Genomic DNA, 27,392 nt, shown 5'->3' with positions numbered 1-27,392 from the left:
GTGTGTCTGTGTTCCTGGGTATCAGTGTATGTCTTTGTGACTTGGTGTCAGTGTCTGTCTTTGTTACTGGGTGTCAGTGTGTGTCTTTGTGACTTGGTGTCAGTGTATGTCTGTGTTACTTGGTGTCAGTGTATGTCTGTGTTTCTTGGTATAAGTGTGTGTCTGTGCATCAGTGTATGTCTTTGTGACTTGGTGTCAGTGTATGTCTTTGTTACTTTGTATCAGTGTATGTCTTTGTTACTTGGCATCAGTGTATGTCTTTGTGACTTGGTGTAATTGTCTGTCTTTGTTACTTGGTGTCAGTGTATGTCTTTGTTACTTGGTGTATGTGTGTGTCTGTGATACTGGGTATCAGTGTATGTCTTTGTTACTTGGTGTCAGTGTATGTCTGTGTTACTTGGTGTAAGTGTGTGTCTGTGCATCAGTGTATGCCTTTGTGACTGGGTTTCAGTGTGTGTCTTTGTGACTTGGTGTCAGTGTATATCTGTGTTACTGGGGGTCAGTGTATTTGTTTGTGACTTGGTGTCAGTGTATGTCTTTGTTACTGTTTATTAGTGTTTCTCTGTGTTACTGGGTGTCAGTGTGTGCTTGTTTATGTTACTGGGTGTCAGTGTGTATCTGTGACACTAAGTGTCAGTATTTAGTTTAGTTTAGAGATACAGCACTTCAACAGGCCCTTCTGCCCACCGAGTCTGTGCCGACCATCAACCACCAATTTATACTAATCCTACATCAATCCCGTATTCCTATCACATCCGCACCTGTCCCTATATATTTCCCTGCCACCTACCCATACTAGGGGCAATTTATGATGGCCAATTAACCTATCAACCTGCAAGTCTTTGGCATGTGGGAGGAAACCGGAGCACCCGGAGGAAACCCACGCAGACACAGGGAGAACTTGCAAACTCCGCACAGGCAGTACCCAGAATCGAACGCGGTTCCTTGGAGCTCTGAGGCTGCAGTGCTAACCACTGCGCCGCTGTGCCGCCCAGTGTGTGTCTGTGTTACTGGGTGTCAGTGTGTGTCTGTGTTACTGGGTATCAGTGTTTGTCTTTGTTATTTGGTGTCAGTGTATGTGTTTGTGACTTGGTGTCAGTGTGTGTCTTTGTTACTGGGTGTCAGTGTATGTCTTTGTTACTTGGTGTAAGTGTGTGTCTTTGTTACTTGGTGTCAGTGTATGTCTTTGTTACTTGGTGTAAGTGTGTGTCTTTGTTACTTGGTGTCAGTGTGTGTCTGTGTTCCTGGGTGTCAGTGTACGTCTTTGTTACTGTGCATCAGTGTGTGTTACTGGGTGTCAGTCTGTGTCTGTGACACTAGGTGTCAGTATTTAGTTTAGATTAGAGATACAGCTCTGAAACAGGCCCTTCGGCCCACCGAGTCTGTGCCGACCATCAACCACACATTTATACTAATCCTACAAGAATCTCATATTCCAATAACATCCCCACCGGTCCATATATATTTCCCTGCAACCTACCTATACTAGGGGCAATTTATAATGGAGAATTAACCTATCAACCTGCATGTCTTTGGCATGTGGGAGGAAACTGGAGCACCCGGAGGAAACCCACGCAGACACAGGGAGAACTTGCAAACTCCGCACAGGCAGTACCCAGAATCGAACGCGGTTCCTTGGAGCTCTGAGGCTGCAGTGCTAACCACTGCGCCGCTGTGCCGCCCATTGTGTGTCTGTGTTACTGGGTGTCAGTGTATGCCTTTGTTACTTGGTGTCAATGTATGTCTTTGTTACTTGGTGTCAGTGTATGTCTTTGTTACTTGGTGTCAATGTATGTCTTTGTTACATGGTGTCAGTGTATGTCTTTGTTACTTGGTGTGAGTGTATGTCTTTGTTACTTGGAGTCATTGTATGTGTTTGTGACTTGGTGTCACTGTATGTCTTTGTTACTTGGTGTAAGTGTATGTCAAAATACTTGATGTAAGTGTCTGTCTGTGTTACTTGGTGTAAGTGTATGTCTTTGTTACTTGGTGTAAGTGTGCGTCTGTGTTACAGGGTATCAGTGTATGTCTTTGTTACTTGCTGTCAGTGTATGTTTTTGATACTTGGTGTAATTGTGTGTCTGTGTTACAGGGTATCAGTGTATGTCTTTGTTACTTGGTGTCAGTGTATGTCTGTGTTACTTGGTGTAAGTGCGTGTCCGTGTTACTGGGTGTCAGTGTGTGTCTGTGTTACTTGGTGTAAGTGTGTGTCTTTGTTACTTGGTGTCCTTGTGTGTCTGTGTTACTGGGTGTCAGTGTATATCTTTGTTACTTGGTGTAAGTGTGTGTCTGTGTTACTGGGTGTCAGTGTTTGTCTTTGTTACTTGGTGTAAGTGTGTGTCTGTGTTACTGGGTATCAGTGTATGTCTTTGTTACTTGGTGTCAGTGTATGTCAAAATACTTGGTATAAATGTATGTCTTTGTTACTTGGTGTAATTGTCTGTCTTCGTTACTTGGTGTAAGTGTATGTCTTTGTTACTTGGTGTCAGTGTATATCTTTGTTACTTGGTGTCAGGGTATGTCTTTGTTACTTGGTGTCAGTGTATGTCTGTGTTACTTGGTGTAAGTGTGTGTCTGTGTTACTGGGTATCAGTGCATGTCTTTATGACTTGGTATCTGTGTATGTCTTTGTTACTGGGTGTCAGTGTGTGTCTGTGTTACTGGGTTTCAGTGTATGTCTTTGTGACTTGGTATCTGTGTCCCTCTTTGTTACTGGGTGTCAGTGTGTGTCTGTGTTACTGGGTATCAGTGTATGTCTTTGTGACTTGCTATCAGTGTATGTCTTTGTTACTGGGTTTCCACGTGTGTCTGTGTTCCTGGGTATCAGTGTACGTCTTTGTGACTGGGTGTCAGTGTATGTCTTTGTTACTGGGTGTCAGTGTGTGTCTTTGTGACTTGGTGTCAGTGTGTGTCTTTGTTACTTGGTGTCAGTGTATGTCTGTGTTACTTGGTGTCATTGTATGTCTGTTTTCCTTGTTATAAGTGTGTGTCTGTGTATCAGTGTATGACTTTCTGACTTGGTGTCAGTGTATGTCTTTGTTACTAGGTGTCAGTGTATGTCTGTGTTACTGGGGGTCAGTATGTGTCTGTGTTACTGGGGGTCAGTGTATGTCTTTGTTACTTTGTATCAGTGTACGTCTGTGTTACTTGGTATCAGTGTATGTCTTTGTGACTTGGTGTCAGTGTGTGTCTTTGTGACTTGGTGTCAGTGTATGTCTTTGTTACTTGGTGTAAGTGTGTGTCTGTGATACTGGGTATCAGTGTATGTCTTTGTTACTTGGTGTCAGTGTATGTCTGTGTTATTTGGTGTAAGTGTGTGTCTGTGTATCAGTGTATGTCTTTGTGACTTGGTGTCAGTGTATGTCTTTGTTACTGGGTTTCAGTGTGTGTCTTTGTGACTTGGTGTCAGTGTATATCTGTGTTACTGGGGGTCACTGTGTGTCTGTGTTACTGGGGGTCAGTGTGTTTCTGTGTTACTGGGTATCAGTGTCTGTCTTTGTTACTTGGTGTAAGTGTACGTCATTGTTACTTGGTGTGAGTGTATTTGTTTGTGAATTGGTGTCAGTGTATGTCTTTGTTACTGTTTATTAGTGTTTATCTGTGTTACTGGGTGTCAGTGTGTGTTTGTTTGTGTTACTGGGTGTCAGTGTGTATCTGTGACACTAGGTGTCAGTATTTAGTTTAGTTTAGAGATACAGCACTTCAACAGGCCCTTCTGCCCACCGAGTCTGTGCCGACCATCAACCACCAATTTATACTAATCCTACACTAATCCCGTATTCCTATCACATCCGCACCTGTCCCTATATATTTCCCTGCCACCTACCTATACTAGGGGCAATTTATGATGGCCAATTAACCTATCAACCTGCAAGTCTTTGGCATGTGGGAGGAAACCGGAGCACCCGGAGGAAACCCACGCAGACACAGGGAGAACTTGCAAACTCCGCGCAGGCAGTCCGCAGAATCGAACACGGGTCCCTGGAGCTGTGAGTCTGCGGTGCTAACCACTGCGCCAATGTGCCACATCCCCACCAACCACCCCCCCCACCCCCCGCCCACCCACAGTGTGTGCCTGTGTTACTGGGTATCAGTGTATGTCTTTGTTACTTGGTGTCAGTGTATGTCTGTGTTACTTGTGATCAGTGTATGTCTTTGTGACTTGGTGTCAGTGTATGCCTTTGTTACTGGGTATCATTGTGTGTCTGTGTTACTTGGTGTAAGTGTGTGTCTGTTTTACTGTTTATCAGTGTCTGTCTTTGTTGCTTGGTGTCAGTGTGTGTCTGTGTTACTGGGTATCAGTGTATGTCTTTGTTACTTGGTGTCAGTGTATGTCTTTGTTACTTGGTGTAAGTGTGTGTCTGTGTTACTGGGTATCAGTGAATGTCTTTGTTATTTGGTGTCAGTGTATGTGTTTGTGACTTGGTGTGAGTGTATGTCTTTGTTACTTGGTGTAAGTGTGTGTCTTTGTTATTTGGTGTCAGTGTGTGTCTGTGTTCCTGGGTGTCAGTGTACGTCTTTGCTACTGTGCATCAGTGTGTGTTACTGGGTGTCAGTCTGTGTCTGTGACACTAGGTGTCAGTATTTAGTTTAGATGAGAGATGCAGCACTGAAACAGGCCCTTCGGCCCACCGAGTCTGTGAGACCATCAACCACACATTTATACTGATCCTACAAGACTCTCATATTCCAATAACTTCCCCACCGGTCCCTATATATTTCCCTACAACCTACCTATACAAGGGGCAATTTATAATGGACAATTAACCTATCAACCTGCATGTCTTTGGCATGTGGGAGGAAACCGGAGCACCCGGAGGAAACCCACGCAGACACAGGGAGAACTTGCAAACTCCGCACAGGCAGTACCCAGAATCGAACCCGGTTCCTTGGAGCTCTGAGGCTGCAGTGCTAACCACTGCGCCACTGTGCAGCCCAGTGTGTGTCTGTGTTACTGGGCGTCAGTGCATGTCTTTGTTACTTGTTTTCAGTGTATGTCTGTGTTACTTGGTGTAAGTGTGTGTCTTTGTTTATTGGTGTAAGTGTATGTCTTTGTTACTTGGTGTAAGTGTGTGTCTGTGTGACTGGGTATCAGTGTGTGTCTGTGTTACTGGGTGTCAGTGTATGTGTTTGTGACTTGGTGTCAGTGTATGTGTTTGTGACTTGGTGTCAGTGTATGTCGTTGTTACTTGGTGTAAGTGTATGTCTTTGCGCTTGGTGTAAGCGTGTGTCTGTGTTACTGGGTATAAGTGTATGTCTGTGTTGCTGGGAGTCAGTGTATGTCTGTGTTACTTGGTGTAAGTGTATGTCTTTGCGCTTGGTGTAAGCGTGTGTCTTTGTTACTTGGTGTCAGTGTGTGTCTGTGCTCCTGGCTGTCAGTGCATGTCTTTGTTACTGTGTATCAGTGTGTGTTGCTGGGTGTCAGTGTGTGTCTGTGACAGTAGGTGTCACTATTTAGTTTAGTTTAGTTTCGAGATACAGCACTGAATCAGGCCCTTCTGCCCACCGAGTCTGTGCCGACCATCAACCACCCATTTATACTAATCCGACACGAATCCCATATTCCAATAACATCCCCACCGGTCCCTTTATATTTATTTACCACCTACCTACATATACTAGGTGCAATTTATAATTGCCAATTAACCTATCAACCTGCAAGTCTTTGGCATGTGGGAGGAAACAGGAGCAAACCCACTCAGACACAGGGAGAACTTGCAAACTCCGCACAGGCAGTACCCAGAATCGAACCCGGGTCCCTCGAGCTGTGAGGCTGCAGTGCTAACCACTGCGCCACTGTGCAGCCCAGTGTGTGTCTGTGTTACTGGGTGTCAGTGTCTCTCTTTGTTACTTGGTGTCAGTGTATGTCTTTGTTACTTGGTGTAAGTGTGTGTCTGTGTTACTGGGTATAAGTGTATGTCTGTGTTGCTGGGGGTCATTGTATGTCCGTGTTACTTGGTGTAAGTGTGTGTCTTTGTCACTTGGATTCAGTGTGTGTCTGTGTTACTTGGTGTAAGTGTATGTCTTTGTTACTTGGTGTAAGTGTGTGTCTGTTTTACAGTTTAACAGTGTCTGTCTTTGTTACTTGGTGTCAGTGTGTGTCTGTGTTACTGGGTATCAGTGTATGTCTTTGTTACTTGGTGTCAGTGTATGTCTTTGTTACTTGGTGTAAGTGTGTGTCTGTGTTACTGGGTATCAGTGTTCGTCTTTGTTACTGTGTATCAGTGTGTGTTACTGGGTGTCTGTCTGTGTCTGTGACACTAGGTGTCAGTATTTAGTTTAGATGAGAGATACAGCACTGAAACAGGCCCTTCGGCCCACCGAGTCTGTGAGACCATCAACCACACATTTATACTGATCCTACAAGAATCTCATATTGCAAAAACATCCCCACCGGTCCCTTCATATTTCTTTACCACCTACCTACATATACTAGGTGCAATTTATAATGGCCAATTAACCTATCAACCTGCAAGTCTTTGGCATGTGGGAGGAAACAGGAGCAAACCCACTCAGACACAGGAAGAACTTGCAAACTCCGCACAGGCAGTACCCAGAATCGAACCCGGTTCCTTGGAGCTCTGAGGCTGCAGTGCTAACCGCTGCGCCACTGTGCCGCCCAGTGTGTGTCTGTGTTACTGGGTGTCAGTGTATGTCTTTGTTACTTGGTGTCAGTGTATGTCTTTGTTACTTGGTGTGAGTGTATGTCTTTGTTACTTGGTGTCATTGTATTTGTTTGTGACTTGTTGTCACTGTATGTCTTTGTTACTTGGTGTAAGTGTATGTCAAAATACTTGGTGTAAGTGTATGTCTGTGTTACTTGGTGTAAGTGTATGTCTTTGTTACTTGGTGTAAGTGTGCGTCTGTGTTCCTGGGTATCAGTGTATGTCTTTATGACTTGGTATCAGTGTATGTCTTTGTTACTGGGTGTCAGTGTGTGTCTGTGTTACAGGGTTTCAGTGTATGTCTTTGTGACTTGGTATCAGTATCCGTCTTTGTTACTGGGTGTCAGTGTGTGTCTGTGTTACTGGGTATCAGTGTATGTCTTTGTGACTTGCTCTCAGTGTATGTCTTTGTTGCTGGGTTTCAATGTGTGTCTGTGTTCCTGGGTATCAGTGTATGTCTTTGTGACTTGGTGTCAGTGTCTGTCTTTGTTACTGGGTGTCAGTGTGTGTCTTTGTGACTTGGTGTCAGTGTATGTCTGTGTTACTTGGTGTCAGTGTATGTCTGTGTTTCTTGGTATAAGTGTGTGTCTGTGCATCAGTGTATGTCTTTGTGACTTGGTGTCAGTGTATGTCTTTGTTACTTTGTATCAGTGTATGTCTTTGTTACTTGGTATCAGTGTATGTCTTTGTGACTTGGTGTAATTGTCTGTCTTTGTGACTTGGTGTCAGTGTATGTCTTTGTTACTGGGTTTCAGTGTGTGTCTTTGTGACTTGGTGTCAGTGTATATCTGTGTTACTGGGGGTCAGTGTGTTTCTGTGTTACTGGGTCTCAGTGTCTGTCTTTGTTACTTGGTGTATGTGCACGTCATTGTTACTTGGTGTCAGTGTATTTGTTTGTGACTTGGTGTCAGTGTATGTCTTTGTTACTGTTTATTAGTGTTTCTCTGTGTTACTGGGTGTCAGTGTGTGCTTGTTTATGTTACTGGGTGTCAGTGTGTATCTGTGACAGTAAGTGTCAGTATTTAGTTTAGTTTAGAGATACAGCACTTCAACAGGCCCTTCTGCCCACCGAGTCTGTGCCGACCATCAACCACCAATTTATACTAATCCTACATCAATCCCGTATTCCTATCACATCCGCACCTGTCCCTATATATTTCCCTGCCACCTACCCATACTAGGGGCAATTTATGATGGCCAATTAACCTATCAACCTGCAAGTCTTTGGCATGTGGGAGGAAACCGGAGCACCCGGAGGAAACCCACGCAGACACAGGGAGAACTTGCAAACTCCGCGCAGGAAGTCCCCAGAATCGAACCCGGGTCCCTGGAGCTGTGGGTCTGCGGTGCTAACCACTGCGCCAATGTGCCACATCCCGCCCCCCCCACAGTGTGTGCCTGTGTTCCTGGGTATCTGTGTATGTCTTTGTTACTTAGTGTCAGTGTGTGTCTGTGTTACTTGTTATCAGTGTATGTCTTTGTGACTTGGTGTCAGTGTATGTCTTTGTTACTGGGTATCAGTGTGTGTCTGTGTTACTTGGTGTCCATGTTTGTCTGTGTTAATGGGTGTAAGTGTGTGTCTTTGTTACTTGGTGTCCGTGTGTGTCAGTGTTACTGGGTGTCAGTGTATGTCTTTGTTACTGGGTGTCAGTGTATGTCTTTGTTACTTGGTGTAAGTGTGTGTCTGTGTTACTGGGTATCAGTGTCTTTCTTTCTTACTTGGGGTAAGTGTTTCTCTGTGTTACTGGGTATCAGTGTATGTCTTTGTTACTTGGTGTCAGTGTATGTCTGTGTTACTGGGGGTCAGTGTCTGTCTGTGTTACTTGGTGCAAGTGTGCGTCTTTGTTACTTGGTGTAATTGTATGTCTTTGTTACTTGATTTCAGTGTCTTTCTGTGTTACTTGGTGTAAGTGTATGTCTTTGTTGCTTGGTGTAAGTGTGTGTCTGTGTTACTGGGTATCAGTGTCTGTCTTTGTTACTTGGTGTAAGTGTGTGTCTGTGTTACTGGGTATCAGTGTATGTGTTTGTGACTTGGTGTCAGTGTATGTCTTTGTTACTTGGTGTGAGTGTATGTCTTTGTTACTTGGTGTCATTGTATGTGTTTGTGACTTGTTGTCACTGTATGTCTTTGTTACTTGGTGTAAGTGTATGTCAAAATACTTGGTGTACGTGTATGTCTGTGTTACTTGGTGTAAGTGTATGTCTTTGTTACTTGGTGTAAGTGTGCGTCTGTGTTCCTGGGTATCAGTGTATGTCTTTATGACTTGGTATCAGTGTATGTCTTTGTTACTGGGTGTCAGTGTGTTTCTGTGTTACTGGGTTTCAGTGTATGTCTTTGTGACTTGGTATCAGTGTCCGTCTTTGTTACTGGGTGTCAGTGTGTGTCTGTGTTACTGGGTATCAGTGTATGTCTTTGTGACTTGCTCTCAGTGTATGTCTTTGTTGCTGGGTTTCAATGTGTGTCTGTGTTCCTGGGTATCAGTGTATGTCTTTGTGACTTGGTGTCAGTGTCTGTCTTTGTTACTGGGTGTCAGTGTGTGTCTTTGTGACTTGGTGTCAGTGTATGTCTGTGTTACTTGGTGTCAGTGTATGTCTGTGTTTCTTGGTATAAGTGTGTGTCTGTGCATCAGTGTATGTCTTTGTGACTTGGTGTCAGTGTATGTCTTTGTTACTTTGTATCAGTGTATGTCTTTGTTACTTGGTATCAGTGTATGTCTTTGTGACTTGGTATCAGTGTATGTCTTTGTGACTTGGTGTAATTGTCTGTCTTTGTTACTTGGTGTCAGTGTATGTCTTTGTTACTTGGTGTATGTGTGTGTCTGTGATACTGGGTATCAGTGTATGTCTTTGTTACTTGGTGTCAGTGTATGTCTGTGTTACTTGGTGTAAGTGTGTGTCTGTGCATCAGTGTATGCCTTTGTGACTTGGTGTCAGTGTATGTCTTTGTTACTGGGTTTCAGTGTGTGTCTTTGTGACTTGGTGTCAGTGTATATCTGTGTTACTGGGGGTCAGTGAGTATCTGTGTTGCTGGGGGTCAGTGTGTTTCTGTGTTACTGGGTCTCAGTGTCTGTCTTTGTTACTTGGTGTAAGTGCACGTCATTGTTACTTGGTGTCAGTGTATTTGTTTGTGACTTGGTGTCAGTGTATGTCTTTGTTACTGTTTATTAGTGTTTCTCTGTGTTACTGGGTGTCAGTGTGTGCTTGTTTATGTTACTGGGTGTCAGTGTGTATCTGTGACAGTAAGTGTCAGTATTTAGTTTAGTTTAGAGATACAGCACTTCAACAGGCCCTTCTGCCCACCGAGTCTGTGCCGACCATCAACCACCAATTTATACTAATCCTACATCAATCCCGTATTCCTATCACATCCGCACCTGTCCCTATATATTTCCCTGCCACCTACCCATACTAGGGGCAATTTATGATGGCCAATTAACCTATCAACCTGCAAGTCTTTGGCATGTGGGAGGAAACCGGAGCACCCGGAGGAAACCCACGCAGACACAGGGAGAACTTGCAAACTCCGCGCAGGAAGTCCCCAGAATCGAACCCGGGTCCCTGGAGCTGTGGGTCTGCGGTGCTAACCACTGCGCCAATGTGACACATCCCGCCCCCCAACAGTGTGTGCCTGTGTTCCTGGGTATCTGTGTATGTCTTTGTTACTTAGTGTCAGTGTGTGTCTGTGTTACTTGTTATCAGTGTATGTCTTTGTGACTTGGTGTCAGTGTATGTCTTTGTTACTGGGTATCAGTGTGTGTCTGTGTTACTTGGTGTCCGTGTGTGTCTGTGTTAATGGGTGTAAGTGTGTGTCTTTGTTACTTGGTGTCCGTGTGTGTCAGTGTTACTGGGTGTCAGTGTATGTCTTTGTTACTGGGTGTCAGTGTATGTCTTTGTTACTTGGTGTAAGTGTGTGTCTGTGTTACTGGGTATCAGCGTCTTTCTTTCTTACTTGGGGTAAGTGTTTCTCTGTGTTACTGGGTATCAGTGTATGTATTTGTTACTTGGTGACAGTGTATGTCTGTGTTACTGGGGGTCAGTGTCTGTCTGTGTTACTTGGTGCAAGTGTGTGTCTTTGTTACTTGGTGTAATTGTATGTCTTTGTTACTTGGTGTAATTGTATGTCTTTGTTACTTGATTTCAGTGTCTGTCTGTGTTACTTGGTGTAAGTGTATGTCTTTGTTGCTTGGTGTAAGTGTGTGTCTGTGTTACTGGGTATCAGTGTCTGTCTTTGTTACTTGGTGTAAGTGTGTGTCTGTGTTACTGGGTATCAGTGTATGTCTTTGTTACTTGGTGTCAGTGTATGTCTTTGTTACTTGGTGTAAGTGTGTGTCTGTGTGACTGGCTATCAGTGTGTGTCTGTGTTACTTGGTGTCAGTGTATGTGTTTGTGACTTGGTGTCAGTGTATGTCGTTGTTACCTGGTGTAAGTGTATGTCTTTGCGCTTGGTGTAAGCGTGTGTCTTTTTACTTGGTGTCAGTGTGTGTCTGTGTTCCTGGGTGTCTGTGTATGTCTTTGTTACTGTGTATCAGTGTGTGTTGCTGGGTGTCAGTGTGTGTCTGTGACACTAGGTGTCACTATTTAGTTTAGTTCAGTTTCGAGATACAGCACTGAATCAGGCCCTTCGGCCCACCGAGTCTGTGCCGACCATCAACCACCCATTTATACTAATCCGACACGAATCCCATATTCCAATAACATCCCCACCGGTCCCTTTATATTTATTTACCACCTACCTACATATACTAGGTGCAATTTATAATGGCCAATTAACCTATCAACCTGCAAGTCTTTGGCATGTGGGAGGAAACAGGAGCAAACCCACGCAGACACAGGGAGAACTTGCAAACTCCGCACAGGCAGTACCCAGAATCGAACCCGGGTCCCTGGAGCTGTGAGGCTGCAGTGCTAACCACTGCGCCACTGTGCAGCCCAGTGTGTGTCTGTGTTACTGTGCGTCAGTGCATGTCTTTGTTACTTGTTGTCAGTGTATGTCTGTGTTACTTGGTGTAAGTGTGTGTCTTTGTTTCTTGGTGTAAGTGCATGTCTTTGTTACTTGGTGTAAGTGTGTGTCTGTGTTACTGGGTATCAGTGTATGTCTTTGTTACTTGGTGTCAGTGTATGTCTTTGTTACTTGGTGTAAGTGTGTGTCTGTGTTACTGGGTATCAGTGTATGTCTTTGTAACTTGGTGTCAGTGTATGTCTTTGTTACTTGGTGCAAGTGTGTGTCTGTGTTACTGGGTATCAGTGTGTGTCTTTGTTACTGGGTATCAGTGTGTGTCTGTGTTACTTGGTGTCCGTGTGTGTCTGTGTTAATGGGTGTAAGTGTGTGTCTTTGTTACTTGGTGTCCGTGTGTGTCAGTGTTACTGGGTGTCAGTGTATGTCTTTGTTACTGGGTGTCAGTGTATGTCTTTGTTACTTGGTGTAAGTGTGTGTCTGTGTTACTGGGTATCAGTGTCTTTCTTTCTTACTTGGGGTAAGTGTTTCTCTGTGTTACTGGGTATCAGTGTATGTCTTTGTTACTTGGTGTCAGTGTAAGTCTTTGTTACTTGGTGCAAGTGTGTGTCTGTGTTACTGGGTATCAGTGTATGTCTTTGTTACTTGGTGTCAGTGTATGTCTTTGTTACTTGGTGTAAGTGTGTGTCTGTGTTACTGGGTATCAGTGTATGTCTTTGTAACTTGGTGTCAGTGTATGTCTTTGTTACTTGGTGCAAGTGTGTGTCTGTGTTACTGGGTATCAGTGTGTGTCTTTGTTACTGGGTATCAGTGTGTGTCTGTGTTACTTGGTGTCCGTGTGTGTCTGTGTTAATGGGTGTAAGTGTGTGTCTTTGTTACTTGGTGTCCGTGTGTGTCAGTGTTACTGGGTGTCAGTGTATGTCTTTGTTACTGGGTGTCAGTGTATGTCTTTGTTACTTGGTGTAAGTGTGTGTCTGTGTTACTGGGTATCAGTGTCTTTCTTTCTTACTTGGGGTAAGTGTTTCTCTGTGTTACTGGGTATCAGTGTATGTCTTTGTTACTTGGTGTCAGTGTAAGTCTTTGTTACTTGGTGCAAGTGTGTGTCTGTGTTACTGGGTATCAGTGTATGTCTTTGTTACTTGGTGTCAGTGTATGTCTTTGTTACTTGGTGTAAGTGTGTGTCTGTGTTACTGGGTATCAGTGTATGTCTTTGTAACTTGGTGTCAGTGTATGTCTTTGTTACTTGGTGCAAGTGTGTGTCTGTGTTACTGGGTATCAGTGTGTGTCTTTGTTACTGGGTATCAGTGTGTGTCTGTGTTACTTGGTGTCCGTGTGTGTCTGTGTTAATGGGTGTAAGTGTGTGTCTTTGTTACTTGGTGTCCGTGTGTGTCAGTGTTACTGGGTGTCAGTGTATGTCTTTGTTACTGGGTGTCAGTGTATGTCTTTGTTACTTGGTGTAAGTGTGTGTCTGTGTTACTGGGTATCAGTGTCTTTCTTTCTTACTTGCGGTAAGTGTTTCTCTGTGTTACTGGGTATCAGTGTATGTCTTTGTTACTTGGTGTCAGTTTATGTCTGTGTTACTGGGGGTCAGTGTCTGTCTGTGTTACTTGGTGCAAGTGTGTGTCTTTGTTACTTGGTGTAATTGTATGTCTTTGTTACTTGGTGTAATTGTATGTCTTTGTTACTTGATTTCAGTGTCTGTCTGTGTTACTTGTGTAAGTGTATGTCTTTGTTGCTTGGTGTAAGTGTGTGTCTGTGTTACTGGGTATCAGTGTCTGTCTTTGTTACTTGGTGTAAGTGTGTGTCTGTGTTACTGGGTATCAGTGTATGTCTTTGTTACTTGGTGTCAGTGTATGTCTTTGTTACTTGGTGTAAGTGTGTGTCTGTGTGACTGGCTATCAGTGTGTGTCTGTGTTACTGGGTGTCAGTGTATGAGTTTGTGACTTGGTGTCAGTGTATGTGTTTGTGACTTGGTGTCAGTGTATGTCGTTGTTACTTGGTGTAAGTGTATGTCTTTGCGCTTGGTGTAAGCGTGTGTCTTTGTTACTTGGTGTCAGTGTGTGTCTGTGTTCCTGGGTGTCAGTGCATGTCTTTGTGACTTGGTATCAGTGTATGTCTTTGTTACTGGGTGTCAGTGTGTGTCTGTGTTACTGGGTATCAGTGTATGTCTTTGTGACTTGGTATCAGTGTGTGTCTGTGTTACTGGGTATCAGTGTGTGTCTTTGTTACTTGGTGTCAGTGTATGTCTTTGTTACTTGGTGTAAGTGTGTGTCTGTGTTACTGGGTATAAGTGTATGTCTGTGTTGCTGGGGGTCAGTGTATGTCTGTGTTACTTGGTGTAAGTGTGTGTCTTTGCGCTTGGTGTAAGCGTGTGTCTTTGTTACTTGGTGTCAGTGTGTGTCTGTGTTCCTGGGTGTCAGTGTATTTCTTTGTTACTGTGTATCAGTGTGTGTTGCTGGGTGTCAGTGTGTGTCTGTGACACTAGGTGTCACTATTTAGTTTAGTTGAGTTTCGAGATGCAGCACTGAATCAGGCCCTTCGGCCCACCGAGTCTGTGCCGACCATCAACCACCCATTTATACTAATCCGACACGAATCCAATATTCCAATAACATCCCCACCGGTCCCTTTATATTTATTTACCACCTACCTACATATACTAGGTGCAATTTATAATGGCCAATTAACATATCAACCTGCAAGTCTTTGGCATATAGGAGGAAACAGGAGCAAACCCACGCAGACACAGGGAGAACTTGCAAACTCCGCACAGGCAGTAACCAGAATCGAACACGGGTCCCTGGAGCTGTGAGGCTGCAGTGCTAACCACTGCGCCACTGTGCAGCCCAGTGTGTGTCTGTGTTACTGGGCGTCAGTGCATGTCTTTGTTACTTGTTGTCAGTGTATGTCTGTGTTACTTGGTGTAAGTGTGTGTCTTTGTTTCTTGGTGTAAGTGCATGTCTTTGTTACTTGGTGTAAGTGTGTGTCTGTGTTACTGGGTATCAGTGTATGTCTTTGTTACTTGGTGTCAGTGTATGTCTTTGTTACTTGGTGCAAGTGTGTGTCTGTGTTACTGGGTATCAGTGTATGTCTTTGTTACTTGGTGTCAGTGTATGTCTTTGTTACTTGGTGTAAGTGTGTGTCTGTGTTACTGGGTATCAGTGTATGTCTTTGTTACTTGGTGTCAGTGTATGACTTTGTTACTTGGTGCAACTGTATGTCTGTGTTACTGGGTATCAGTGTATGTCTTTGTTACTTGGTGTCAGTGTATGTCTTTGTTACTTGGTGAAAGTGTGTGTCTGTGTTACTGGGTATAAGTGTATGTCTGTGTTGCTGGGGGTCAGTGTATGTCTGTGTTACTTGGTGTAAGTGTGTGTCTTTGCGCTTGGTGTAAGCGTGTGTCTTTGTTACTTGGTGTCAGTGTGTGTCTGTGTTCCTGGGTGTCAGTGTATGTCTTTGTTACTGTGTATCAGTGTGTGTTGCTGGGTGTCAGTGTGTGTCTGTGACACTAGGTGTCACTATTTAGTTTAGTTTAGTTTCGAGACACAGCACTGAATCAGGCCCTTCGGCCCACCGAGTCTGTGCCGACCATCAACCACCCATTTATACTAATCCGACACGAATCCCATATTCCAATAACATCCCCACCGGTCCCTTTATATTTATTTACCACCGACCTACATATACTAGGTGCAATTTATAATGGCCAATTTACCTATCAACCTGCAAGTCTTTGGCATGTGGGAGGAAACAGGAGCAAACCCACGCAGACACAGGGAGAACTTGCAAACTCCGCACAGGCAGTACCCAGAATCGAACCCGGGTCCCTGGAGCTCTGAGGCTGCAGTGCTAACCACTGCGCCACTGTGCAGCCCAGTGTGTGTCTGTGTTACTGGGCGTCAGTGCATGTCTTTGTTACTTGTTGTCAGTGTATGTCTGTGTTACTTGGTGTAAGAGTGTGTCTTTGTTTCTTGGTGTAAGTGCATGTCTTTGTTACTTGGTGTAAGTGTGTGTCTGTGTTACTGGGTATCAGTGTATGTCTTTGTTACTTGGTGTCAGTGTATGTCTTTGTTACTTGGTGCAAGTGTGTGTCTGTGTTACTGGGTATCAGTGTATGTCTTTGTTACTTGGTGTCAGTGTATGTCTTTGTTACTTGGTGTAAGTGTGTGTCTGTGTTACTGGGTATCAGTGTATGTCTTTGTTACTTGCTGTCAGTGTATGTCTTTGTTACTTGGTGCAAGTGTGTGTCTGTGTTACTGGGTATCAGTGTATGTCTTTGTTACTTGGTGTCAGTGTATGTCTTTGTTACTTGGTGTAAGTGTGTGTCTGTGTTACTGGGTATAAGTGTATGTCTGTGTTGCTGGGCGTCAGTGTATGTCTGTGTTACTTGGTGTAAGTATGTGTCTTTGTTACTTGGTGTAATTGTATGTCTTTGTCACTTGGTTTCAGTGTGTGTCTGTGTTACTTGGTGTAAGTGTATGTCTTTGTTACTTGGTGTAAGTGTGTGTCTTTTTTACTGGGTAATCAGTCTCTGTCTTTGTTACTTGGTGTCAGTGTGTGTCTGTGTTACTGGGTATCAGTGTATGTCTTTGTTACTTGGTGTCAGTGTATGTCTTTGTTACTTGGTGTAAGTGTGTGTCTGTGTAACTGGGTGTCAGTGTGTGTCTGTGTTACTGGGTATCAGTGTATGTCTTTGTTATTTGGTGTCAGTGTATGTGTTTGTGACTTGGAGTCAGTGTATGTCTTTGTTACTGGATGTCAGTGTATGTCTTTGTTACTTGGTGTCAGTGTATGTCTTTGTTACTTGGTGCAAGTGTGTGTCTGTGTTACTGGGTATCAGTGTATGTCTTTGTTACTTGGTGTCAGTGTATGTCTTTGTTACTTGGTGTAAGTGTGTGTCTGTGTTACTGGGTATCAGTGTATGTCTTTGTTACTTGGTGTCAGTGTATGTCTTTGTTACTTGGTGCAAGTGTGTGTCTGTGTTACTGGGTATCAGTGTATGTCTTTGTTACTTGGTGTCAGTGTATGTCTTTGTTACTTGGTGTAAGTGTGTGTCTGTGTTACTGGGTGTACGTGTATGTCTGTGTTGCTGGGGGTCTGTGTATGTCTGTGTTACTTGGTGTAAGTATGTGTCTTTGTTACTTGGTGTAATTGTATGTCTTTGTCACTTGGTTTCACTGTGTGTCTGTGTTACTTGTTGTAAGTGTATGTCTTTGTTACTTGGTGTAAGTGTGTGTCTGTTTTACTGGGTATCAGTGTCTGTCTTTGTTACTTGATGTCAGTGTGTGTCTGTGTTACTGGGTATCAGTGTATGTCTTTGTTACTTGGTGTCAGTGTATGTCTTTGTTACTTGGTGTAAGTGTGTGTCTGTGTAACTGGGTGTCAGTGTGTGTCTGTGTTACTGGGTATCAGTGTTTGTCTTTGTTATTTGGTGTAAGTGTATGTGTTTGTGACTTGGTGTCAGTGTATGTCTTTGTTACTGGGTATCAGTGTATGTCTTTGTTACTTGGTGTAAGTGAGTGTCTTTGTTCCTTGGTGTCAGTGTATGTCTTTGTTACTTGGTGTGTGTCTTTGTTACTTGGTGTCAGTGTGTGTCTGTGTTCCTGGGTGTCAGTGTACGTCTTTGTTACTGTGCATCAGTGTGTGTTACTGGGTGTCAGTCTGTGTCTGTGACACTAGGTGTCAGTATTTAGTTTAGATTAGAGATACAGCTCTGAAACAGGCCCTTCGGCCCACCGAGTCTGTGCCGACCATCAACCACACATTTATACTAATCCTACAAGAATCTCATATTCCAATAATATCCCCACCGGTCCATATATATTTCCCTGCAACCTACCTATACTAGGGGCAATTTATAATGGAGAATTAACCTATCAACCTGCATGTCTTTGGCATGTGGGAGGAAACCGGAGCACCCGGAGGAAACCCACGCAGACACAGGGAGAACTTGCAAACTCCGCACAGGCAGTACCCAGAATCGAACGCGGTTCCTTGGAGCTCTGAGGCTGCAGTGCTAACCACTGCGCCGCTGTGCCGCCCAGTGTGTATCTGTGTTACTGGGTGTCAGTGTATGCCTTTGTTACTTGGTGTCAATGTATGTCTTTGTTACTTGGTGTCAGTGTATGTCTTTGTTACTTGGTGTGAGTGTATGTCTTTGTTACTTGGTGTCATTGTATGTGTTTGTGACTTGGTGTCACTGTATGTCTTTGTTACTTGGTGTAAGTGTATGTCAAAATACTTGACGTAAGTGTATGTCTGTGTTACTTGGTGTAAGTGTATGTCTTTGTTACTTGGTGTAAGTGTGCGTCTGTGTTACAGGGTATCAGTGTATGTCTTTGTTACTTGCTGTCAGTGTATGTTTTTGATACTTGGTGTAATTCTGTGTCTGTGTTACAGGGTATCAGTGTATGTCTTTGTTACTTGGTGTCAGTGTATGTCTGTGTTACTTGGTGTAAGTGCGTGTCCGTGTTACTGGGTGTCAGTGTGTGTCTGTGTTACTTGATGTAATTGTGTGTCTTTGTTACTTGGTGTCCTTGTGTGTCTGTTTTACTGGGTGTCAGTGTATATCTTTGTTACTTGGTGTAAGTGTGTGTCTGTGTTACTGGGTATCAGTGTTTGTCTTTGTTACTTGGTGTAAGTGTGTGTCTGTGTTACTGGGTATCAGTGTATGTCTTTGTTACTTGGTGTCAGTATATGTCAAAATATTTGGTATAAGTGTATGTCTTTGTGACTTGGTGTAATTGTCTGCCTTCGTTACTTGGTGTAAGTGTATGTCTTTGTTACTTGGTGTCAGTGTATATCTTTGTTACTTGGTGTCAGGGTATGTCTTTGTTACTTGGTGTCAGTGTATGTCTGTGTTACTTGGTGTAAGTGTGTGTCTGTGTTACTGGGTATCAGTGCATGTCTTTATGACTTGGTATCAGTGTCCCTCTTTGTTACTGGGTGTCAGTGTATGTCTTTGTTACTGGGTGTCAGTGTACGTCTGTGTTACTGGGGGTCAGTGTGTGTCTGTGTTACTGGGGGTCAGTGTATGTCTTTGTTACTTTGTATCAGTGTACGTCTGTGTTACTTGGTATCAGTCTTTGTGACTTGGTGTCAGTGTATGTCTTTGTGACTTGGTGTCAGTGTATGTCTTTGTTACTTGGTGTAAGTGTGTGTCTGTGATACTGGGCATCAGTGTATGTCTTTGTTACTTGGTGTCAGTGTATGTCTGTGTTATTTGGTGTAAGTGTGTGTCTGTGTATCAGTGTATGTCTTTGTGACTTGGTGTCAGTGTATGTCTTTGTTACTGGGTTTCAGTGTGTGTCTTTGTGACTTGGTGTCAGTGTATATCTGTGTTACTGGGGGTCAGTGTGTGTCTGTGTTACTGGGGGTCAGTGTGTTTCTGTGTTACTGGGTATCAGTGTCTGTCTTTGTTACTTGGTGTAAGTGTACGTCATTGTTACTTGGTGTGAGTGTATTTGTTTGTGACTTGGTGTCAGTGTATGTCTTTGTTACTGTTTATTAGTGTTTCTCTGTGCTACTGGGTGTCAGTGCGTGTTTGTTTGTGTTACTGGGTGTCAGTGTGTATCTGTGACACTAGGTGTCAGTATTTAGTTTAGTTTAGAGATACAGCACTTCAACAGGCCCTTCTGCCCACCGAGTCTGTGCCGACCATCAACCACCAATTTATACTAATCCTACACTAATCCCGTATTCCTATCACATCCGCACCTGTCCCTATATATTTCCCTGCCACCTACCCATACTAGGGGCAATTTATGATGGCCAATTAACCTATCAACCTGCAAGTCTTTGGCATGTGGGAGGAAACCGGAGCACCCGTAGGAAACCCACGCAGACACAGGGAGAACTTGCAAACTCTGCGCAGGCAGTCCGCAGAATCGAACACGGGTCCCTGGAGCTGTGAGTCTGCGGTGCTAACCACTGCGCCAATGTGCCACATCCCCTCCAACCAACCCCCCCACCCCCCGCCCACCCACAGTGTGTGCCTGTGTTACTGGGTATCAGTGTATGTCTTTGTTACTTGGTGTCAGTGTATGTCTGTGTTACTTGTGATCAGTGTATGTCTTTGTGACTTGGTGTCAGTGTATGTCTTTGTTACTGTTTATTAGTGCTTCTCTGTGTTACTGGGTGCCAGTGTGTGTTTGTTTGTGTTACTGTGTGTCAGTGTATGTCTTTGTTACTTGGTGTAAGTGTGTGTCTGTGTTACTGGGTATCAGTGTGCGTCTGTGTTCCTGGGTATCAGTGTATGTCTTTGTGACTTGGTGTCAGTTTATGTCTTTGTTACTGGGTGTCAGTGTGTGTCTTTGTGACTTGCTGTCAGTGTTTGTCTTTGTTACTTGGTGTCAGTGTGTGTCTGTGTTACTGAGTATCAGTGTATGTCTTTGTTACTTGGTGTCAGTGTATGTCAAAATACTTGCTGTCAGTGTATGTCTGTGTTACTGGGCATCAGTGTATGTCTTTGTTACTTGGTGTCAGTGTATGTCTGAGTTACCTGGTGTGAGTGTGTGTCTGTGTTACTGGGTATCAGTGTATGTCTTTGTGACTTGGTGTCAGTGTGTATCTGTTACAGGGTGTCAGTGTGTGTCTTTGTGACTTGGTGTCAGTGTATGTCTTTGTTACTTGGTGTAAGTGTGTGTCTGTGTCACTGGGTATGAGTGTATGTCTTTGTTGCTTGGTGTCAGTGCATGTCAAAATACTTGGTGTAAGTGTATGTCTTTGTTACTTGGTGTAGTTGTCTGTCTTTGTTACTTGGTGTAAGTGCATGTCTTTGTTACTTGGTGTCAGTGTATGTCTTTGTTACTTGGTGTCAGTGTATGTCTTTGTTACTTGGGGTCAGTGTATGTCTTTGTTACTTGGTGACAGAGTATGTCTTTGTTACTTGGTGTCAGTGAATGTCTTTGTTACTTGGTGTCAGTGTGTGTCTGTGTTACTGGGTATCAGTGTATTCTTTGTGTCTTGGTATCAGTGCATGTCTTTGTTACTGGGTATCAGTGTATGTCTTTGTTACTTGGTGTCAGTGTATGTCTTTGTTACTTGGTGTCAGTGTATGTCTTTGTTACTTGGGGTCAGTGTATGTCTTTGTTACTTGGTGACAGAGTATGTCTTTGTTACTTGGTGTCAGTGAATGTCTTTGTTACCTGGTGTCAGTGTGTGTCTGTGTTCCTGGGTGTCAGTGTACGTCTTTGTTACTGTGCATCAGTGTGTGTTACTGGGTGTCAGTCTGTGTCTGTGACACTAGGTGTCTGTATTTATTTTAGATTAGAGATACAGCACTGAAACAGGCCCTTCGGCCCACCGAGTCTGTGCCGACCATCAACCACACATTTATACTAATCCTACAAGAATCTCATATTCCAATAACATCCCCACCGGTCCATATATATTTCCCTGCAACCTACCTATACTAGGGGCAATTTATAATGGAGAATTAACCTATCAACCTGCATGTCTTTGGCATGTGGGAGGAAACCGGAGCACCCGGAGGAAACCCACGCAGACACAGGGAGAACTTGCAAACTCCGCACAGGCAGTACCCAGAATCGAACGCGGTTCCTTGGAGCTCTGAGGCTGCAGTGCTAACCACTGCGCCGCTGTGCCGCCCAGTGTGTGTCTGTGTTACTGGGTGTCAGTGTATGCCTTTGTTACTTGGTGTCAATGTATGTCTTTGTTACTTGGTGTCAGTGTATGTCTTTGTTACTTGGTGTGAGTGTATGTCTTTGTTACTTGGTGTCATTGTATGTGTTTGTGACTTGGTGTCACTGTATGTCTTTGTTACTTGGTGAAAGTGTATGTCAAAATACTTGATGTAAGTGTATGTCTGTGTTACTTGGTGTAAGTGTATGTCTTTGTTACTTGGTGTAAGTGTGCGTCTGTGTTACAGGGCATCAGTGTATGTCTTTGTTACTTGGTGTCAGTGTATGTCTGTGTTACTTGGTGTAAGTGCGTGTCCGTGTTACTGGGTGTCAGTGTGTGTCTGTGTTACTTGGTGTAAGTGTGTGTCTTTGTTACTTGGTGTCCTTGTGTGTCTGTGTTACTGGGTGTCAGTGTATATCTTTGTTACTTGGTGTAAGTGTGTGTCTGTGTTACTGGGTATCAGTGTATGTCTTTGTTACTTGGTGTCAGTATATGTCAAAATATTTGGTATAAGTGTATGTCTTTGTTACTTGGTGTAATTGTCTGTCTTCGTTACTTGGTGTAAGTGTATGTCTTTGTTACTTGGTGTCAGTGTATGTCTGTGTTATTTGGTGTAAGTGTGTGTCTGTGTATCAGTGTATGTCTTTGTGACTTGGTGTCAGTGTATGTCTTTGTTACTGGGTTTCAGTGTGTGTCTTTGTGACTTGGTGTCAGTGTATATCTGTGTTACTGGGGGTCAGTGTGTTTCTGTGTTACTGGGGGTCAGTGTGTTTCTGTGTTACTGGGTATCAGTGTCTGTCTTTGTTACTTGGTGTAAGTGTACGTCATTGTTACTTGGTGTGAGTGTATTTGTTTGTGACTTGGTGTCAGTGTATGTCTTTGTTACTGTTTATTAGTGTTTCTCTGTGTTACTGGGTGTCAGTGCGTGTTTGTTTGTGTTACTGGGTGTCAGTGTGTATCTGTGACACTAGGTGTCAGTATTTAGTTTAGTTTAGAGCTACAGCACTTCAACAGGCCCTTCTGCCCACCGAGTCTGTGCCGACCATCAACCACCAATTTATACTAATCCTACACTAATCCCGTATTCCTATCACATCCGCACCTGTCCCTATATATTTCCCTGCCACCTACCTATACTAGGGGCAATTTATGATGGCCAATTAACCTATTAACCTGCAAGTCTTTGGCATGTGGGAGGAAACCGGAGCACCCGTAGGAAACCCACGCAGACACAGGGAGAACTTGCAAACTCCGCGCAGGCAGTCCGCAGAATCGAACACGGGTCCCTGGAGCTGTGAGTCTGCGGTGCTAACCACTGCGCCTATGTGCCACATCCCCCCCAACCAACCCCCCCACCCCCCGCCTACCCACAGTGTGTGCCTGTGTTACTGGGTATCAGTGTATGTCTTTGTTACTTGGTGTCAGTGTATGTCTGTGTTACTTGTGATCAGTGTATGTCTTTGTGACTTGGGGTCAGTGTATGTCTTTGTTACTGTTTATTAGTGCTTCTCTGTGTTACTGGGTGCCAGTGTGTGTTTGTTTGTGTTACTGTGTGTCAGTGTATGTCTTTGTTACTTGGTGTAAGTGTATGTCTTTGTTACTTGGTGTAAGTGTGTGTCTGTGTTACTGGGTATCAGTGTCTGTCTTTGTTACTTGGTGTAAGTGTATGTCTTTGTTACTTGGTGTAAGTGTGTGTCTGTGTTACTTGGTGCAAGTGTGTGTCTGTGTTACTGGGTATCAGTGTCTGTCTTTGTGACTTGGTGTCAGTTTATGTCTTTGTTACTGGGTGTCAGTGTGTGTCTTTGTGACTTCTTGTCAGTGTTTGTCTTTGTTACTTGGTGTCAGTGTGTGTCTGAGTTACTTGGTGTGAGTGTGTGTCTGTGTTACTGGGTATCAGTGTATGTCTTTGTGACTTGGTGTCAGTGTGTATCTGTTACTGGGTGTCAGTGTGTGTCTTTGTGACTTGGTGTCAGTGTATGTCTTTGTTACTTGGTGTAAGTGTGTGTCTGTGTCACTGGGTATCAGTGTATGTCTTTTTGCTTGGTGTCAGTGCATGTCAAAATACTTGGTGTAAGTGTACGTCTTTGTTACTTGGTGTAGTTGTCTGTCTTTGTTACTTGGTGTAAGTGATTGTCTTTGTTACTTGGTGTCAGTGTATGTCTTTGTTACTTGGTGTCAGTGTATGTCTTTGTTACTTGGGGTCAGTGTATGTCTTTGTTACTTGCTGACAGAGTATGTCTTTGTTACTTGGTGTCAGTGAATGTCTTTGTTACTTGGTGTCAGTGTGTGTCTTTGTTACTTGGGGTCAGTGTATGTCTTTGTTACTTGGTGACAGAGTATGTCTTTGTTATTGGTGTCAGTGAATGTCTTTGTTACTTGGTGTCAGTGTGTGTCTGTGTTACTGGGTATCAGTGTATTCTTTGTGTCTTGGTATCAGTGCATGTCTTTGTTACTGGGTGTCAGTGTGTGTCTGTGTTACTGGGTATCAGTGTATGTCTTTGTTACTTGGTGTCAGTGTATGTCTTTGTTACTTGGTGTCAGTGTATGTCTTTGTTACTTGGGGTCAGTGTATGTCTTTGTTACTTGGTGACAGAGTATGTCTTTGTTACTTGGTGTCAGTGAATGTCTTTGTTACTTGGTGTCAGTGTGTGTCTGTGTTACTGGGTATCAGTGTATTCTTTGTGTCTTGGTATCTGTGTATGTCTTTGTTACTGGGTGTCAGTGTGTGTCTGTGTTACTGGGTATCAGTGTATGTCTTTGTTACTTGGTGTCAGTGTATGTCTTTGTTACTTGGTGTCAGTGTATGTCTTTGTTACTTGGGGTCAGTGTATGTCTTTGTTACTTGGTGACAGAGTATGTCTTTGTTACTTGGTGTCAGTGAATGTCTTTGTTACTTGGTGTCAGCGTATGTCTGTGTTACTTGGTGTCAGTGTGTTTGTTTGTGTTACTGGGTTTCAGTGTGTGTCCGTGTTACTTGGTGAAAGTGTGTGTCTTTGTTACTTGGTGTCCGTGTGTGTCTGTGTTAATGGGTGTAAGTGTGTGTCTTTGTTGCTTGGTGTCCGTGTGTGTCAGTGTTACTGGGTGTCAGTGTATGTCTTTGTTACTGGGTGCCAGTGTGTGTTTGTTTGTGTTACTGTGTTTCAGTGTATGTCTTTGTTACTTGGTGTAAGTGTGTGTCTGTGTTACTGGGTGTCAGTGTCTGTCTTTGTTACTTGGTGTATGTGTATGTCTTTGTTACTTGGTGTAAGTGTGTGTCTGTGTTCCTGGGTATCAGTGTATGTCTTTGTGGCTTGGTGTCAGTTTATGTCTTTGATACTGGGTGTCAGTGTGTGTCTTTGTGACTTGTTGTCAGTGTATGTCTTTGTTACTTGGTGTCAGTGTGTGTCTGTGTTACTGGGTATCAGTGTAGGTCTTTGTTACTTGGTGTCAGTGTATGTCAAAATACTTGGTGTAAGTGTATGTCTTCGTTACTTGGTGTCAGTGTATGCCTTTGTTACTTGGTGTCAGTGTATGTCTTTGTTACTGTTTATTAGTGCTTCTCTGTGTTACTGGGTGCCAGTGTGTGTTTGTTTGTGTTACTGTGTTTCAGTGTATGTCTTTGTTACTTGGTGTAAGTGTGTGTCTTTGTTACTGGGTGTCAGTGTCTGTCTTTGTTACTTGGTGTATGTGTATGTCTTTGTTACTTGGTGTAAGTGTGAGTCTGTGTTACTTGGTGTAAGTGTGTGTCTGTGTTCCTGGGTATCAGTGTATGTCTTTGTGGCTTGGTGTCAGTTTATGTCTTTGATACTGGGTGTCAGTGTGTGTCTTTGTGACTTGTTGTCAGTGTATGTCTTTGTTACTTGGTGTCAGTGTATGTCAAAATACTTGTTGTAAGTGTATGTCTTCGTTACTTGGTGTCAGTGTATGCCTTTGTTACTTGGTGTCAGCGTGTGTCTGTGTGATTGGGTGTCAATGTCTGTCTTTGTTACTGGGTGTCAGTGTATGTCTTTGTTACTTGCTGTCAGTGTATGTTTTTGATACTTGGTGTGAGTGTATGTCTTTGTTACTTGGTGTAAGTGTATGTCTGTGTTACGTGGTGTAATTGTTTGTCTTTGTCACTTGGTTTCAGTATGTGTCTGTGTTACTTGATGTAAGTGTGTGTCTGTTTTGCTGGGTATCAGTGTCTGTCTTTGTTACTTGGTGTCAGTGTATGTCTTTGTTACTTGGCGTACGTGTGTGTCTGTGTTACTGGGTGTCAGTGTGTGTCTGTGTTACTGGGTATCAGAGTATGTCTTTGTTACTTGGTGTCAGTGTATGTGTTTGTGACTTGGTGTCAGTGTATGTCTTTGTTTCTGGGTGTCAGTGTATGTCTTTGTTACTTGGTGTAAGTGTGTGTCTGTGTTACTGGGTGTCAGTGTCTGTCTTTGTTACTTGGTGTATGTGTATGTCTTTGTTACTTGGTGTAAGTGTGTGTCTGTGTTACTTGGTGTAAGTGTGTGTCTGTGTTCCTGGGTATCAGTGTATGTCTTTGTGGCTTGGTGTCAGTTTATGTCTTTGATACTGGGTGTCAGTGTGTGTCTTTGTGACTTGTTGTCAGTGTTACTGGGTATCAGTGTAGGTCTTTGTTACTTGGTGTCAGTGTATGTCAAAATACTTGTTGTAAGTGTATGTCTTCGTTACTTGGTGTCAGTGTATGCCTTTGTTACTTGGTGTCAGCGTGTGTCTGTGTGATTGGGTGTCAGTGTATGTCTTTGTTGCTTGGTGTCATTGTGCGTCTGTGTTATTGGGTGTCAATGTCTGTCTTTGTTACTGGGTGTCAGTGTATGTCTTTGTTACTTGCTGTCAGTGTATGTTTTTGATACTTGGTGTGAGTGTATGTCTTTGTTACTTGGTGTCATTGCATGTGTTTGTGACTTGGTGTCACTGTATGTCTTTGTTACTTGGTGTAAGTGTATGTCTGTGTTACGTGGTGTAATTGTATGTCTTTGTCACTTGGTTTCAGTGTGTGTCTGTGTTACTTGATGAAAGTGTGTGTCTGTTTTGCTGGGTATCAGTGTCTGTCTTTGTTACTTGGTGTCAGTGTATGTCTTTGTTACTTGGCGTAAGTGTGTGTCTGTGTTACTGGGTGTCAGTGTGTGTCTGTGTTACTGGGTATCAGTGTATGTCTTTGTTACTTGGTGTCAGTGTATGTGTTTGTGACTTGGTGTCAGTGTATGTCTTTGTTTCTGGGTGTCAGTGTATGCCTTTGTTACTTGGTGTAAGTGTGTGTCTTTGTTACTTGGTGTCAGTGTATGTCTTTGTTACTTGGTGTAAGTGTGTGTCTTTGATACTTGGTGTCAGTGTTCCTGGGTGTCAGTGTACGTCTTTGTTACTTTGTATCAGTGTGTGTTGCTGGGTGTCAGTCTGTGTCTGTGACACTAGGTGTCAGTATTTATTTTAGATTAGAGATACAGCACTGAAACAGGCCCTTCGGCCCACCGAGTCTGTGCCGACCATCAACCACACATTTATACTAATCCTACAAGAATCTCATATTCCAATATCATCCCCACCGGTCCCTATATATTTCCCTGCAACCTACCTATACTAGGGGCAATTTATAATGGACAATTAGCCTATCAACCTGCATGTCTTTGGCATGTGGGAGGAAACCGGAGCACCCGGAGGAAACCCACGCAGACACAGGGAGAACTTGCAAACTCCGCACAGGCAGTACCCAGAATCGAACGCGGTTCCTTGGAGCTCTGAGGCTGCAGTGCTAACCGCTGCGCCACTGTGCCGCCCAGTGTGTGTCTGTGTTACTGGGTGTCAGTGTATGTCTTTGTTACTTGGTGTCATTGTATGTGTTTGTGACTTGGTGTCAAAGTATGCCTTTGTTACTTGGTGTAAATGTACGTCAAAATACTTGGTGTCAGTGTATGTCTGTGTTATTTGGTGTAAGTGTGTGTCTGTGTATCAGTGTATGTCTTTGTGACTTGGTGTCAGTGTATGTCTTTGTTACTGGGTTTCAGTGTGTGTCTTTGTGACTTGGTGTCAGTGTATATCTGTGTTACTGGGGGTCAGTGTGTTTCTGTGTTACTGGGGGTCAGTGTGTTTCTGTGTTACTGGGTATCAGTGTCTGTCTTTGTTACTTGGTGTAAGTGTACGTCATT

The sequence above is a fragment of the Heterodontus francisci genome, unplaced genomic scaffold, assembly GCF_036365525.1.
Source record: "Heterodontus francisci isolate sHetFra1 unplaced genomic scaffold, sHetFra1.hap1 HAP1_SCAFFOLD_56, whole genome shotgun sequence".
In the NCBI taxonomy this organism is placed as follows: Eukaryota; Metazoa; Chordata; class Chondrichthyes; order Heterodontiformes; family Heterodontidae; genus Heterodontus; species Heterodontus francisci.
This window is presented reverse-complemented; position numbering follows the sequence as displayed.